We start from the raw sequence: 13737 nt of genomic DNA, 5'->3' as shown, positions 1-13737 counted from the left end.
GCTTGTGGCTGACCCTGCGGGTCCAAGCCCTTCTTTTAAAGGGTTTTGGGGGGCCTGTGTGTCGCAGGTATGACGCATTTCTCTTTCTCTTCTTCCTCCTTTTAATGTACATCAGCCCCGATCCTTCCTGTGAAGCTGTGTTCCCCACCTTCTCCAGAACAGCACGGGAGACATGACCTACCACGTCTTTAGCTATGTTTTGAGCGGCAGTTTTTATGTGGGGTTTAATAATCTCTAGCCCCCTCCTCAAAAGCGGTAGGGCTTTTCGAAAGAGGCTACGGAATATTCCACCCACGCCAACCCCATACATCACGGGGGCCCCATGATATCCAGGAAGGGCATATCCCGCCTGGGCTTTGTAATAGTTCCTGTAGATGTTGAGGTTGCCATAATTTTTTAGGATCCCCATAATAGTGTTTTGCTTTTCAGAAAACTCGCTCTCTCCGGCGACGCAGGTGTAGCTTGATGATCACCTTGCCAAAGCGAAATGAGACGCTTCTGTTCTGATCTGGCTTTATTTCAATGGTAACGGTGTCGATGCGATGTTTACTGATAGGGACATAATGAGGTTTATCGTAGGTGATGGTGACAAACTCGTTGTTCCTTCCTTGGACGGGGACACAACGTACCAGGGGAACACAAAAGTCCCCCACAAACTGATGTTCTACGATATCCGTGTACAGATACAAGGGATTAAAACACCCTGTAATGTCTGCCGAGAAAGGGAATTTTTGAACGCTGCGTTTGGGGCCCAAGCCCAGGGTGTTAGCTAGCTCCCCGCTGGTAGAAAACATATAAGGAAAAGCGGCGGATTTAAGTCTAATTTTTCTACCCACATGGTCATAGTTCATGACTGTCTCAGGCGGTCCGGGGTGACGAGCCACGGTAGTGTTCATATGATCCAGTAATTCGGGTATGGACAGGTAATCACCTCCTCGTAGGACGAAACTCCACGCCATATCTCCAAAGGTGACTTCAAAAGGGGTGTCGTCGTTGATAGTGTTCCAGCTGTGCGGGTATTGTATTTCCACTAACCCCACCTCCCAGGAACCCGGGAGATCCAAGGGCTTCATTAGCCGTATTGTAAAGTTCAAGCTGGTGTTTTGGGGAAAAACTGCAGAGCTGGCGTTGCTGGGCAAAGTAATGTAAAACCCGCTGTCGCTCATCTTCTCTGTCTTTGTAGGAGGAATAACTTTTGTTTGTTTTTGTTGTTTGTTTGTTGTTTGTGTCTAAATGTCACAGAGTTGAGAAGCTTTCACCCCGCTGTTAAACTTATCAGGCCACCCCAACCATTTCACCCGTAGTTGCTTTTTTCTCCCTTTTCCTTTCTCTGCTAGAATTTTTTCAATCCTGTAAATCCTGTCTCATTTGGTGTTTACTTTTTGTAATTCTTCAGGGCAAAAAGATCCAGGAACTGTCTCACCCTCGTAGTCTTTTAATCGGTATACAGGTCTCTGACCCCTGGTTAAGGCTTCATCCACTATGACTATCTCATCGGTAAATGTCTGTTCATAACCTTTTTCAAAAGCTCCTTTGGTTTTAGATAAAATATCTCCACATCCTAGTTTTTAAAGTTCTGTTAAACCGCTCCACAACCCCTGCTTTGACTTCATTATTAGCAACAAAATGGGGAATGCCATGCCGTTTTAACAATCTGCTTAAGGGTTTGTTTAAAAATTCTTTCCCCTGATCGGTTTGTAATTTTTGAGGCACAGGCCCTTCGCTAAAAATAGCTTGAAAGGCCTTGGATACCTCACCACTCGTCTTGTCTCTTAGGCCTAAGGCCCAGGCATATTTGGATAGAATGTCTACCACTGTTAAGATGTACATAAAATTGCTGTTGTGTCTGGAGAACTGGTGCATATCCACCAAATCTGCCTGCCATTGCGCATCCACATCCGAAACAATGGTCTTGTTTCTTTTAAAACGTATTCGAGCCGCTTTGTGTAAAGTATAAGCATCCTGGTCTGAAAGCCAAGCTGTTACTTGTCTTCTATTTGAAGTTTTACTCTGCTTTTTGGCCACTTGAAAAAGAGGGTTCACCCCGCCAAAGCTCCCAGCTTCCCCGGGGGTGTAATATATTTTCTTTAACGGAGCCGCCTGTGGAGACATGACTGTTCCTGGTACCTTCTTTTACTAACACAAGTGTGGGTGGGGGACAACATTCATATGAACACATCTAAATAAGTTTTATTAATCGCCTGCTTTAACACAACCTTTTACAGCCGCCCGTAAAAATGGACGCCATGAGTCCTAACATGAGGGTGTCTGTGCTGGTTCATTCTTCCATTTTGTCCTTTTCCTCCTGAGATCTGTGTCTCAGACATGAGCAAAAACAGTTGATGCAAGATACATTTACTCCCACGGGGCTACCGATGTGTAAGTTCTCAAAGGCCTCCAGAAAGGCACCATTGAGCTGTGGAGAGATTTTTTCAAAAAAGAAACAGGGTAAGCTCCCCACTGCTTGGTTTTTGATTTAAACAATCCCTGGTTCCTAGCCCCCCATTACACACCCCCACCCCGACCCTCACTTCTTAAACATTCATTTACCTGAGCCACGTCTTTTTCATTCACCTTGTCCGCCCGTAACTCCCCCAAGCCATGATCACCTTCCACCTCCAGGGGGGAGGACAACAAGAGGCCATCACGCTCATCGCGGTGCCTCACAAGCAGCCGGGTTTCGGGGTCGGTTTCCGGTGTGTCCGTCAATGGCTGGGCCAAAGGGTCCTCCTCAGAACTCTCGCTGATGTAGCGCTTTCTCCACACAAGTCCAAAGGCCCTCGGGGCTAAAACAAAGTCCGAAGCTCCCACAGGGCTGGTGAAGGAGTCCATGTTTCCATGATTTCTAAAACACGTGCTCTTGGTAAAAGACAGCCTCTTCTGCCCGATGCTGGGACTTATGGGGTGATGGTGCTGCGCTCTGACTGGGAGAGGGGTCACACGCCCCTCATCTGGGTGGTTCACCCCATCCCAGAACCTGCCCTATTTCGGTCAAATCAGCTCTTGGGGTGACCTGATTGGTAGACGTTGGTGGGAGGAGGAGTTGTTAGAGGGGTCACACAAATCATTTCCGGATGGGTCACCCCGCCCCGGAACTCATCCTGATTGGTCAAATCTCCTCTTGGTCCTATCAGGACAAAACCCCTCCTGGTTGGTAGAGGGTGGGAGGAGGAGTTGTTAGAGGGGTCACAAGACCCACTTGTGGAGAGGACACCCCGCCCCAGAACTCACCCTGATTGGTCAAGTCTCCTCTTGGGGGAAGCCCTACAGGGGTGAAACCTGTCCTGATTGGTAGCGGGAAGTGGGAGGAGTAGTTAGAGGGGTCACATGATATACCTTGCTTCCGGTCATGTGGCAGCCATGACCCTGGAAGTAATACCCCAAGGGACGGGACTTCCAGTGAAGGGGGCAGTGGTCCAGGGGTGGGGTTAAGGGGTCAAGGGGTGGGGTGAGTGTCACAAGACACACCTTGGTTCAGGTCTTGCGGCAGCCTTGACCCGGAAGTAATACACCATGGGGCGGCACTTCCGGTGGGGGTCAAGTGGTGGGACTAAGGGGTCAAGGGGCAGGGTTAGTGTTTGATTGATGGTAGGGCCCTCATACTACTGAGGTTACCTTTAGCATCTTAACCCTTTACAGGTGAGAGGTTTTTCCTCTGGACAGGAGGGATTGAAAGGAGTTTACCCTTCCCTTTATATTTATGACAACAGGTAAAAGTGTTTTGCCTCTGGCCACGAGGGATTTTATAGCACTGGGGACAGAAAGGTGGTTCCCCTTCCCCTTATATTTATGACAGGTCCTTACTTATGTTATTATAAAAATACATAAGTGTCACAGCCACATCGTGACTGACAAATAGCTTCCTTTCTCATTTCCACTGTGTAATTATAAAATAACTCCACTGGGATATAAATATTGCACTGACAGTTCAGTGGATAGTACATAGAGCTGCACAAACAAGTCATTGTATCAGGAAATTTTAGCTCGTACTGACTTCCCTAGTGCTTTTTATCTGGCCTGTTGTAAAATGAGGCAAACATCAAGATGAGCTGATGTACCACCCTGGAAGACCTGTGTGTACCCCTGGGGTACACGGACCCCTGGCTGAGAACCACTGGTCTCCACGAATGCACAAGGAAATTGGCCTCAAGACACATTGGCATCACCTGATCAGCCAGTGTCACATGCAGGGTTGTGAAATCTCCCATCTCCGGGCCCACCAGGATGTCATGGGGCAGCCCCAGCCGATCCCGCAGGGGGCAGGTATTTCCCAACCTTTCCGCAGAGAAGGACCTGGGGATTACAGTGGATGAGAAGCTGGCTATGAGACAGCAGGGTGGCCTTGTTGCCAAGAAGGCCAACGGCATTTTGAGCTGCATCAGTAGGAGCGTTGCCAGCAGATGGAGGGAAGAGATTGTTCCCCTCTATTTGGCACTGGTGAGGCCACATCTGGAGTACTGGGTCCAGTTTTGGGCCCCCCACTACAGAAGGGATGTGGACAAATTGGAGAGAGTCCAGCAGAGGACAACGAAAATGATTAGGGGGCTGGAGCACGTGACTTAGGAGGGGAGGCTGAGGGAACTGGGCTTCTTTCGTCTGCAGAAGAGAAGAGTGAGGGGGAATTTGATAGCAGCCTTCAACTACCTGAGGGGGGTCCCAAAGAGGAGCTCGGCAGTTCTCAGTGGTGGCAGATGACAGAACGAGGAGCAATGGTCTCCAGTTGCAGTGGGGGAGGTCGAGGTTGGAGGTCGAGGGGAGGGACGGCATCCACAGGACAGCAACCGGGACCCCAGGGCAGGTCACAGCAGTGAGAGCTCAGCTGCCCGGCCCTGGGGAGCAGCTGGCCGCACGCTGCATGGTGGACGTCTCTTGTTCTTCCGTCGGCGACGATTGCTACTTCAGGCTCATGATGGCCAGCGAGAAGCCGGGAAGGCTGGGCTGTGCAGGCCCTGGGGCCCGCCCGCCCCTTCTGTCTGCAGTCCCACCCCTGTTCTGCTCCCTCCCCCGTGGCCCTGCTCCGGTTCCACCCTCCCCAGCATGTCTAGCTAAATACTTGTCTGGCACGCATCATCATGGTATCTGAACCCTGCGTCATCTTTAATGTATTATCCTCACAGCCACCTTGTGGGATGGGGCAGGGCTGTCACCCGCATTGAACAGATGGGGGAAACTGAGGCACAGATCCTCAGCAGGACCTAACTCTTTGAAGCTCTGGGCCTTAGTGGTGTGTCCCAGGTCACACAGGGCGGCTGGCAGAGGGGGGCCTGGAGCCCAGGTGTGCTGAGCCCTTGGCATGCGTGTCCCGCCCACAGCCAGCAAACGGTCGGTGCGGAGACCGATGGTGGAAAGTCAGCGCCACCCACCTTTGACCAGTGCGTTTGCCTCCTAGACACCGAGGCAGGTGCTGTGACCAGCGGGGCAGGGCTGTGGCTGAGCAGGACAGTTGCTCACAGAATTTCTCCTACACTGGTAACAGGATCTGGTGAGGAGGGAAATAAAGCAGGATTTCCATTTTAATTTCTGGTGCCAGCGTCCCCCCTTTCTTGTACGGTCCCCGCAGGCCTAGGGCTTGTGGAGGTGGCCTTGGCTGGGTTGATCTCACTCCCGCCGTTAAAGCCAGTGCCTGGGATCGGTGCTGGCAGGGGCAGGGTGCACAGGCCGGTGTCTGCAGCAGTTTGGGGCACAGAGGGATGCGACAAAGTGGGAATTGAGCTCCTATTTCTACAATGCCATGGAGTGCCTCAGTTTCCCTCTGTGCTTTGCAAGGCTGTGCAGTGCCGCCCCTCCATCCATCCCCGACACACCTGTGAGGAAGTGGAAGCGTTCTTAATGTTTCCTCTGAATAGTGTGGGGGTGCCTCAGTTTCCCCTAGGCAGTTCTTAAGTATCTAGGTGGGATAAGGATGTATGATCCTTGCAGAGCCCGAGAGGGCAGGTGTGTGCAGGGGTCTGGACACAGAGAATGGCCGACACCCTGTTTCCTGGCCACTGATGGCCTGGGCCCTTCCCCCCTGCAAGGTGAGAGCTAAAGGGTTGGAGAACAAAGGAATCAGGTGACCTCCTGGCCCGGGAAAGGGGAAAGCCCAGAGGAGGTGGGGCTGGAGGGAGTTTCAGTTTGGGGCTGGCTGGGGAGTGGAGTGAAGTGCAGATGGGGTTGTCTGGCTCACTGCCCCCCAAAATGGACCCGGCTGAGGGGTCCTGTTCTCTGCACCCACAAGCTCTGTTTTAGACCATGTTCCTGTTGTCTAATAAATCTCTGTTTTACTGGCTGGCTGAGAGTCCCGTCTGACTGTGGATTTGGGGGACAGGACCCTCTGGCTTCCCCAGGACCCCGCCTGGGCAGACTCACTGTGAGAAGCGCATGGAATGGCAGAGGAGGCTGAATGCTCCGAGGTCAGACCCAGGAAGGTGGAAGCCGGGCGAGCTGTGTGTCCTGCAGACAGGCTGCTCCCAGAGAGGAGACTTCCCCAGAGTCCTGCCTGGCTTCGTAGGGAGCAGGTCCAGAGCATCGCCCGGGGACTCCCTGACAACACCCATCCTTCCGTCCGTCCATCCTCCTACACGTCCACCCTTCCCCCCACACACCCATCCATCCATTCCCCTACGAGGCTGTCTGTCCATCCATCCATCTGCCTTCACGCCTGTCCATCCGTTCCCCTACACACCTGTCAAGGTTCCTTCCCCACTCTGAACTCTAGGGTACCGATGTGGGGACCTGCATGAAAACCTCCTAAGCTTACTTTCATCAGCTTAGGTTAAAACTTCCCCAAGGTACAAATTAATTTCGTCCTTTGCCCCTAGATTTCTACTGCTACAACCAAACTTTAACTGGGTTTACTGGGAAACGTAGTTTGGACACGTCTTTCCCTCCCAAACCTCCCAACCCTTGCACGCGACTTCCTGGGGAAGGTTTGGTAAAAATCCTCACCAATTTGCATAGGTGACCACAGACCCAAACCCTTGCATCTTAGAACAATGAAAAAGCATTGAGTATCCTTAAAAAGAAGACTTTTAATAGAAGTAGAAAAGAATCACCTCTGTAAAATCAGGATGGCAAATACCTTACAGGGGAATTAGATTCAAAACAGAGAGAATCCCTCTAGGCAAAACCTTAAGTTACAAAAAGACACACAGACAGGAATATCCATTCTGTTCAGCACAGCTATTTTCTCAGCCATTTAAAGAAATCATTATCTAACACATACCTAGCTAGATTACTCACTAAATTCTAAGAGTCCATTCCTGTTCTGTCCCCAGCAAAAGCATCACACAGACAGACACAGACCCTTTGTTTTTCTCCCTCCTCCCAGCTTTTGAAAGCATCTTATCTCCTCATTGGTCATTTTGGTCAGGTGCCAGCGAGGTTACCTTTAGCTTCTTAACCCTTTACAGGTGAGAGGATTTTTCCTCTGGAGAGGAGGGATTATAAAGGAGTTTACCCTTCCCTTTCTATTTATGACAACAGGTGAAAGTGTTTTGCCACTGGCCATGGGGGATTTTATAGCACCGGGGACAGAAAAGTGGTTCCCCTTCCCTTTATATTTATGACACGTCCTTTCTTATGTTATTACCTAAGTGTTACGGCCACATTGTGACTGACAAATAGCTTCCTTTCTCAGTTTCCCCGGGTAATGATAAGATAACTCCACTGGGATATAAATATTGTTCTTACAGTTCAGTGGATAGTACATAGAGCTGCACAAACAAGTCATTGTGTCAGGAAATTTTAGCTCGTACTGACTTCACTAGTGCTTTATATCTGGCCTGTTGTAAAACGAGGCAAACATCAAGATAAGCTGATGTACCCCCTGAAGACCTGTGTGTACCCTGGAGTACACGGACCCCTGGCTGAGAACCACTGATCTCCACTAACGCACAAGGGAATTGGCCTCAAGACACATTGCATCACCTGATCAGCCAAAGTCACATGCAGGGTTGTGAAATCTCCCATCTCCGGGTCCACCAGGATGTCATGGGGCAGCCCCAGCCGATCCCCCAGGGGGCAGGTATTTGCCAACCTGCCGGATAAAACCACAGCCAGATGCTTCCTTGCTGTTCTGCTCACTGCAGCTAACATCCAGGCACCATGTGGGTGGCTCTGCCCCTCTGCCTGCTGTCCGCTCTCCTGGCCACAGGTGAGTCCCGTCCGTCCCCGGGCACAGGGAGCCGGGTGGTGGGGTCGGGAATTCACTTGGGGAACGTGCCGCTGTGGATGGCGGATTCTGGGGTCAGGATGGAATTTGTGGGTAAAACCAGCAAGAGGAAAACCCGGTGCCACGTCCCCCGGCTGACTCGGGGAGAGCAGGGATTGGAGCCTGGGACGCCCACAGCCCACGCTAGGGCCTGGCCAGCGGGTCTGAGTCCGTCTGTCCTTCCTTCTTCTCGTTCCTCCTCCATCTCTCGCCCGAGCTTGGGGTCATCCCGATGAGGAGTAGCACCCCCGTTCACATGTCGTCCTGCCTAGAAATGTTCCCCTGCCTGTCAGTGCTGAGATTCCTGCCAGGACTCCTGGCTTCATTCCCTGGGTTTGAAAGGGGAATGGGGGTGCAAAGGGGGGGGGCTGGGAGCCAGGACTTCTGGGCTCATTCCCCAGCTGTCGAAGCGGGCTGGGGTGTAGTGAGTTTGAGCAGAGATGGCTACAAATCAGGACTCCCGGGCTCTGTCCGTGGCTCTGAAAGAGGAGTGGGATCTCGTGGGTTAGAGTGGGCTGGGAGTCAGGAGTGAGGACTTCTCAGCTGTCTTCTTGGTTTTAACCCTGAATTGAACACATCTTTTTTCTACCTCAGTTTCCATATTTCTTTGATAGGGATAATATAACTTTGCAACCATCTAGGGGCATAGAAGGGGCGGGGAAGGTGTTCTGAGGTTTAATTGATGTTTCCACATGAAAGCTCTAAAAAAACCAAAGTGGGAAAATCTTCCTTTCTTTCTTTCTTAAAACTACCTTATGCTCACGTAATGAATTTAAAGGCCCCCATGCTCTGGAGAGGAAAGAGTTCATGCTCCTGGGATCGCTGGCTGGAGACGAACAGCCATCAATCCAAAGGCTTAACAAGCGTGAATTGTATTCTGAAGAAGAGAATTGGCAGGATCAGCGATGAAAAGTGGGCTGAAGTCGAGTGTGGCTGAGCTGATGTAACTCTGAGAGGCAGAGGCCTGGAGCAGAGAGTGACGGCGGGGTGTGTGTGTGTGTGAGAAAGGTTCACCACAAAGCCAGGCAGAAACCCCTCTTCAGAACAGCCGAATTCTTGTTTTTCTGTCTACACAGACGTCTGGGGTTTGTTCGCAGGCACAAGCTGCACCCCAGATAGCCACGTCAGCAGGTGAAAATGTATTGTAGCCACAGACACTCAGGCAGCAAACAGACTTGTCTGTGGTTTTGAGTAAGATACAAATGACCAGCTAGCAAGATGCCTTTCCCCATCCAGAGAGTTAAATGGAACTGGGCAGAACTGCTGCAAAAGCAGGTGGCATTTCTCCAAGATCTGCCTGCCCACACGTTCAGTGAGGAGGCATTGGTGGTAACAACTCCCACAGCGCCACCTCTTGGTTGCTGGTGGTATTTCGTCCACAGGCACTGCCTGGGGAGGAGTGGGGAGCTGGGGTTTGTACTGAGAAGGGATTTTTCCAACCTCCAGGGAGCGCTCTGCAATGCGAGGTGTGTGCGTCCAGAGAGCAATTGTGCTCCGGCCCCCTGCAGCCCTGCGCCCCCTCGGAAGCGACCTGCGTCACTGTCGTGGCAGAGATGAGGCTGGGTGAGTGAAAGAAGATTCCTACTAAGTGTAGACACCATTGTCCTCCTGAAGCCAGGGGTCGAACCCAGGAATCCTGGCTCCCAGCCCCTGCCCCTACTCTAACCAATAGTCTCCGCTCCTCTCCAGGAGCAGGGACTGCTCCGTCTGGAATGATAATGTCATAGACGGGGGATGGGATGAGATGGGAATTGCAGTGGGTGACTGTGGGGCCTGGATCAGAAGGAGAGAGGATTTTATCGGCGGTCGGAGGGGAGATGAGATTAGTTGGGGATGGGGTGGATGGAACAAAATGGGAGGATGAAGAAGCTGGGGGTCCACTGGGGAGCTGAGAGGTGATGCTCTGTTTCCCTTCCACAGAGGGATCCTCCTTCTCCTACACGGGTAAATCGTGCCTGGAGCCCAAGAACTGTGAGCCCGGCCCCTTCTCGCTGACCTACCCACACAATGTCACCGTGCGGGCGAACATCGCCTGCTGTGACACCGACGGCTGCAACGCCGGGGCCATCCCAGGTGTGTGTCTGCTGCAAACCTAGAGCCCTGCTCCGGCCATACCTGCCTGGAGAGTACCCAGGAGTCCTGGCTCCCAGCCCAAAGCCCCCATTCCTAACCACTAGACCCCACTCCCTTCCCCGAGCTGGGATTGAGCCCAATGTGTGGTGACTCCCCACCCTTGGCTGACTGTGTGTGTCTGACTGTTCTCAGTGCCAACTGTGAGCTCCGTCCCCAACGGCCAGCAGTGCCAGTCGTTCCTCAGAGTGGGGCCATATAACTGGAACGAGAAGGATGTCTTGGCCTGCACCGGCGCCGAGGACCATTGTGTTGTGGAATCTGGGAAATTAAGACTGGGTAAGTCCTCCAGATGCGGGCGGGGTCTGAACACAGAGTACGAGGTGGAGCCCAGGTGTCCTGGCTCAGTCCCAGCCCCCCTTGCTCTGACCCACTAGACTCCAGTCCCCTGGCAGAGTTGCAGAGAGAACCCAGGAGTCCTACTTGCCGAGATGCCAAAGGAGCACCCAAGGAGGATAAGGCCACTGCGGAGAAAGTAAATGAATTCTCTGCATCAGTCTTCACGGCTGAGGCTGGGAGGGAGATTCCCAAACCGGAGCCATTCTGCTTTGGTGACAAATCTGAGGAACTGTCCCAGATTGAGGAGTCATTACAGGAGTTTTTGCAAGAAATTGATAAATTAAACAGTAATAAGTCACCAGGACCAGATGGGTTTCACCCAAGAGTTCGGAAGGAACTCAAACGTCAAATTACAGAACTACTAACTGTGGTTTGTAACCTACCATTTAAATCAGCTTCTGTCTCAACTGGCTGGAGGATGGCTAATGACACGCCTGTTTCGAAAAAGGGCTCCAGAGGTGATCCCGGCAACTACAGGCCAATAAGTTTGACTTCAGTACAGGGCAAAGTCATTGAAACTAGAGGAAAGAAGAGAACTGTCAGCCACATAGATGAACATAATTTGTTGTGGAAGGATCAACATGGTTTCGGTAAAGGGAAATCACGCCTCACCAGTGTACTAGAATTCTCTGAGGGGGTCAACAAGAGTGTGGACAAGGGGGATCCCATGGATATAGTGTACTTAGATTTTCAAAAAGCGTCCCTCACCAAAGGCTCTTAAGCAAAGTGAGCTGTCATGGGATAAAATCCTCTCATGGCTCAGTAACTGGTTAAAAGATAGGGAAAAAAGGGTAGAAAGAAATGGTCAGTTTTCAGAATGGAGAGAGGTAAATAGTGGGAGTCCCTCAGGGATCTGCACTGGGCCCAGTGCTTTTCACCATATTCCGAAATGTTCTGGAAAAAGGGGTAAATAGTGAGGTGGCAAAATTTGCAGAAGATACAAAGCTACTCAAGATAGTGAAGTCCAAAGCAGACTGTGAAGAGGTACTAAAGGGTCTCTCAGAACTGGGTGACTGGGCAACAAAATGGCAGAGGAAATTCAGTGTTGATAAATGCAAAGTAATGCACATGGGCAAACGTAATCCCAAGTAGACATACACAATAATGGGTCAAATTTACCACTCAAGAAAGATCTTGGAGTCACTGTGGAGAGTTCTCTGAAATCATCCACTCCATGTGCAGTGGCCGTCAAAAAAGCAAACAGAATGCTGGGAGTCATTCATAAAGGGACAGAGAATAGGACAGAGATCTAACCCCAAAGATCGTGTTGCCTCAATATAAATCCATGGGACGCCCACAGCTTGAACACTGCGGACGGATGTGGTCGCCCTGTCTCAAAAAAGATCTATTGGAATTGGAAAGGCTTCAGAAAATGCCAACCAAAATGATGAGGGGGATGGATTGGCTGCCATATGAGGAGAGATTAATAAGAGTGGTACTATTGAGCCTGGAAAAGAGACGGCTAAGGGGGGATATGATCGAGGTCTAAAGAAGGTTGAAGGGTGTGGAGGAAGGAAATAAGGAAGTGTTATTTACTCCTCCTAAAATAAGAACGAGGGGTCACCACAGGCAGCAGGTATAAAATAAACCAAAGGAAGTACTGCTTCACACAATGCACTAGAAACCTGTGGAACTTATTGCCGGGGAAAGTTGTGAAGGCGCAGACTATAACAGGGTTCAAACAGGAACTAGAGAAGTTGTTGGAGGACAGGTCCATCTGCGGCTATTAGCCAGGATGGGCAGGGAAGGTGGCCCTAGCCTCTGTTTGCCAGAAGCTGGGAATGGGCGACAGGGTATGGATCACTGGATGATTCCCTGTTCTGTTCATTCCCTCTGGGGCACCTGGCATTGGCCAGAGGATACTGGGCTAGATGGACCTTTGGGGTGACCCAGGAGGGCCATTCCTCTTCTGTTCTCATGTTGTTCCAGGCTCCCTGCTCTGAGCACTAGACCCCAGTTTGCCTGCAGAGCCGGGTGCAGTCCTGCTGGGAGGGGAGTGTGTGAGAGACCTCATGAGGGTCGCGGGGGTGGGGGGAATTGGGAACCCCCGATCACGTCTCTCCCCCTGTCCAGGTCACATCAAACTGAGGATGATTGCGAGTGGATGTGGCTCCCCTGGCGCCTGCGTGAAGAGAGCGTTGGTGAAGAAATACGCCCAGGGCGTGCCGGAGATCCTGAGCCAGGCCAAGTGCTACGCAGCTCCCAGAGCCGGTGGAGGCATCAGGGAGCCCTGAGCCCCGGCCTGGCATCCTCCCCTTCTGCTGTGTGCCGGGCTGCAGTGCACCTCCCTTCAGCAGCCTCCGGCTGGTGGTTCTCTTTGGGGGGATTGCGGGTTCCTTTTGTGCATTGGCTGAATAAAGCGAGTTCTGGGGAAAGCACCCCCCTTGCTCCTTGTCCCCTGACCGCCCCCTACCGGGCGCCTCCCGCCCCTATCTGTGCACGAGTGATGCTGGCAGGAAGAGAACCCGGGAGTCCTGACTCCCAGTACCACACCCTGTAACCCACCAGACCCCACTCCCTTCTGAAAGGCAGGGATAGAGCCCAGGAGTCCTGGCTCCCAAGCCCCCTGCTCTAACCATTGGACCCCTCTCCCCTTGCAGGGCCAGGGAATGGAACCCAGGAGTCCTGTCTGGACCCCCTCCCGGAAGGCAAGGCCCATTGCCGGGGAAAGGCACCGGCTGGCTGAGCTCCCCAGGGGAAGGAGGGCTGTGGGAAGGAGAGGCCGTGGCTCACCCAGCTGTCCAGGCGGGCGGGAACGCCCTGGAGGGGAGAAATGTCCTTCTAGGTTGATTTTGCAGGGCTCAGTTCGTCCCGCTCTCTGGAGCGGCTCCACTGGGAGTGCCGGGCTCAGAGAAGGTGTCAGGAAACAGGGCAGATCCCCCCAACCGGTGGTGCTCTGTGAGCAGATTTCACCCAGTGTGAACTCCTGGATTGCTGCCCCCGTCTGACCCCGGAGTCACAGCCAGTCCCCTCAGAGACTCTCAGACAAGCCGGACTTTGTGAGGAAAGGTCACGTACACCCCAAACCAGCCCACCCAGGTTGTTCCCAGCCCCAGGAGACCGGTCACTTACCCCAG

The 13737-nt window shown here is 52.2% G+C and overlaps 1 pseudogene across 1 annotated transcript; it reads left to right on the top strand.

The window, feature by feature from the left end:
- Positions 1–8040: 8040 nt before the first annotated feature.
- On the top strand, positions 8041–12894 carry LOC311512496 (phospholipase A2 inhibitor and Ly6/PLAUR domain-containing protein-like; annotated as a pseudogene). The gene is made up of 5 exons: positions 8041–8134; positions 9638–9754; positions 10112–10264; positions 10457–10600; positions 12734–12894. The product of its transcript is annotated as a phospholipase A2 inhibitor and Ly6/PLAUR domain-containing protein-like (transcript).
- Positions 12895–13737: the final 843 nt, after the last annotated feature.

This window comes from Lepidochelys olivacea (assembly GCF_965140295.1).
Source record: "Lepidochelys olivacea isolate rLepOli2 genome assembly, chromosome: 24".
NCBI classification, from domain to species: Eukaryota; Metazoa; Chordata; order Testudines; family Cheloniidae; genus Lepidochelys; species Lepidochelys olivacea.
This window is presented reverse-complemented; position numbering and strand designations above follow the sequence as displayed.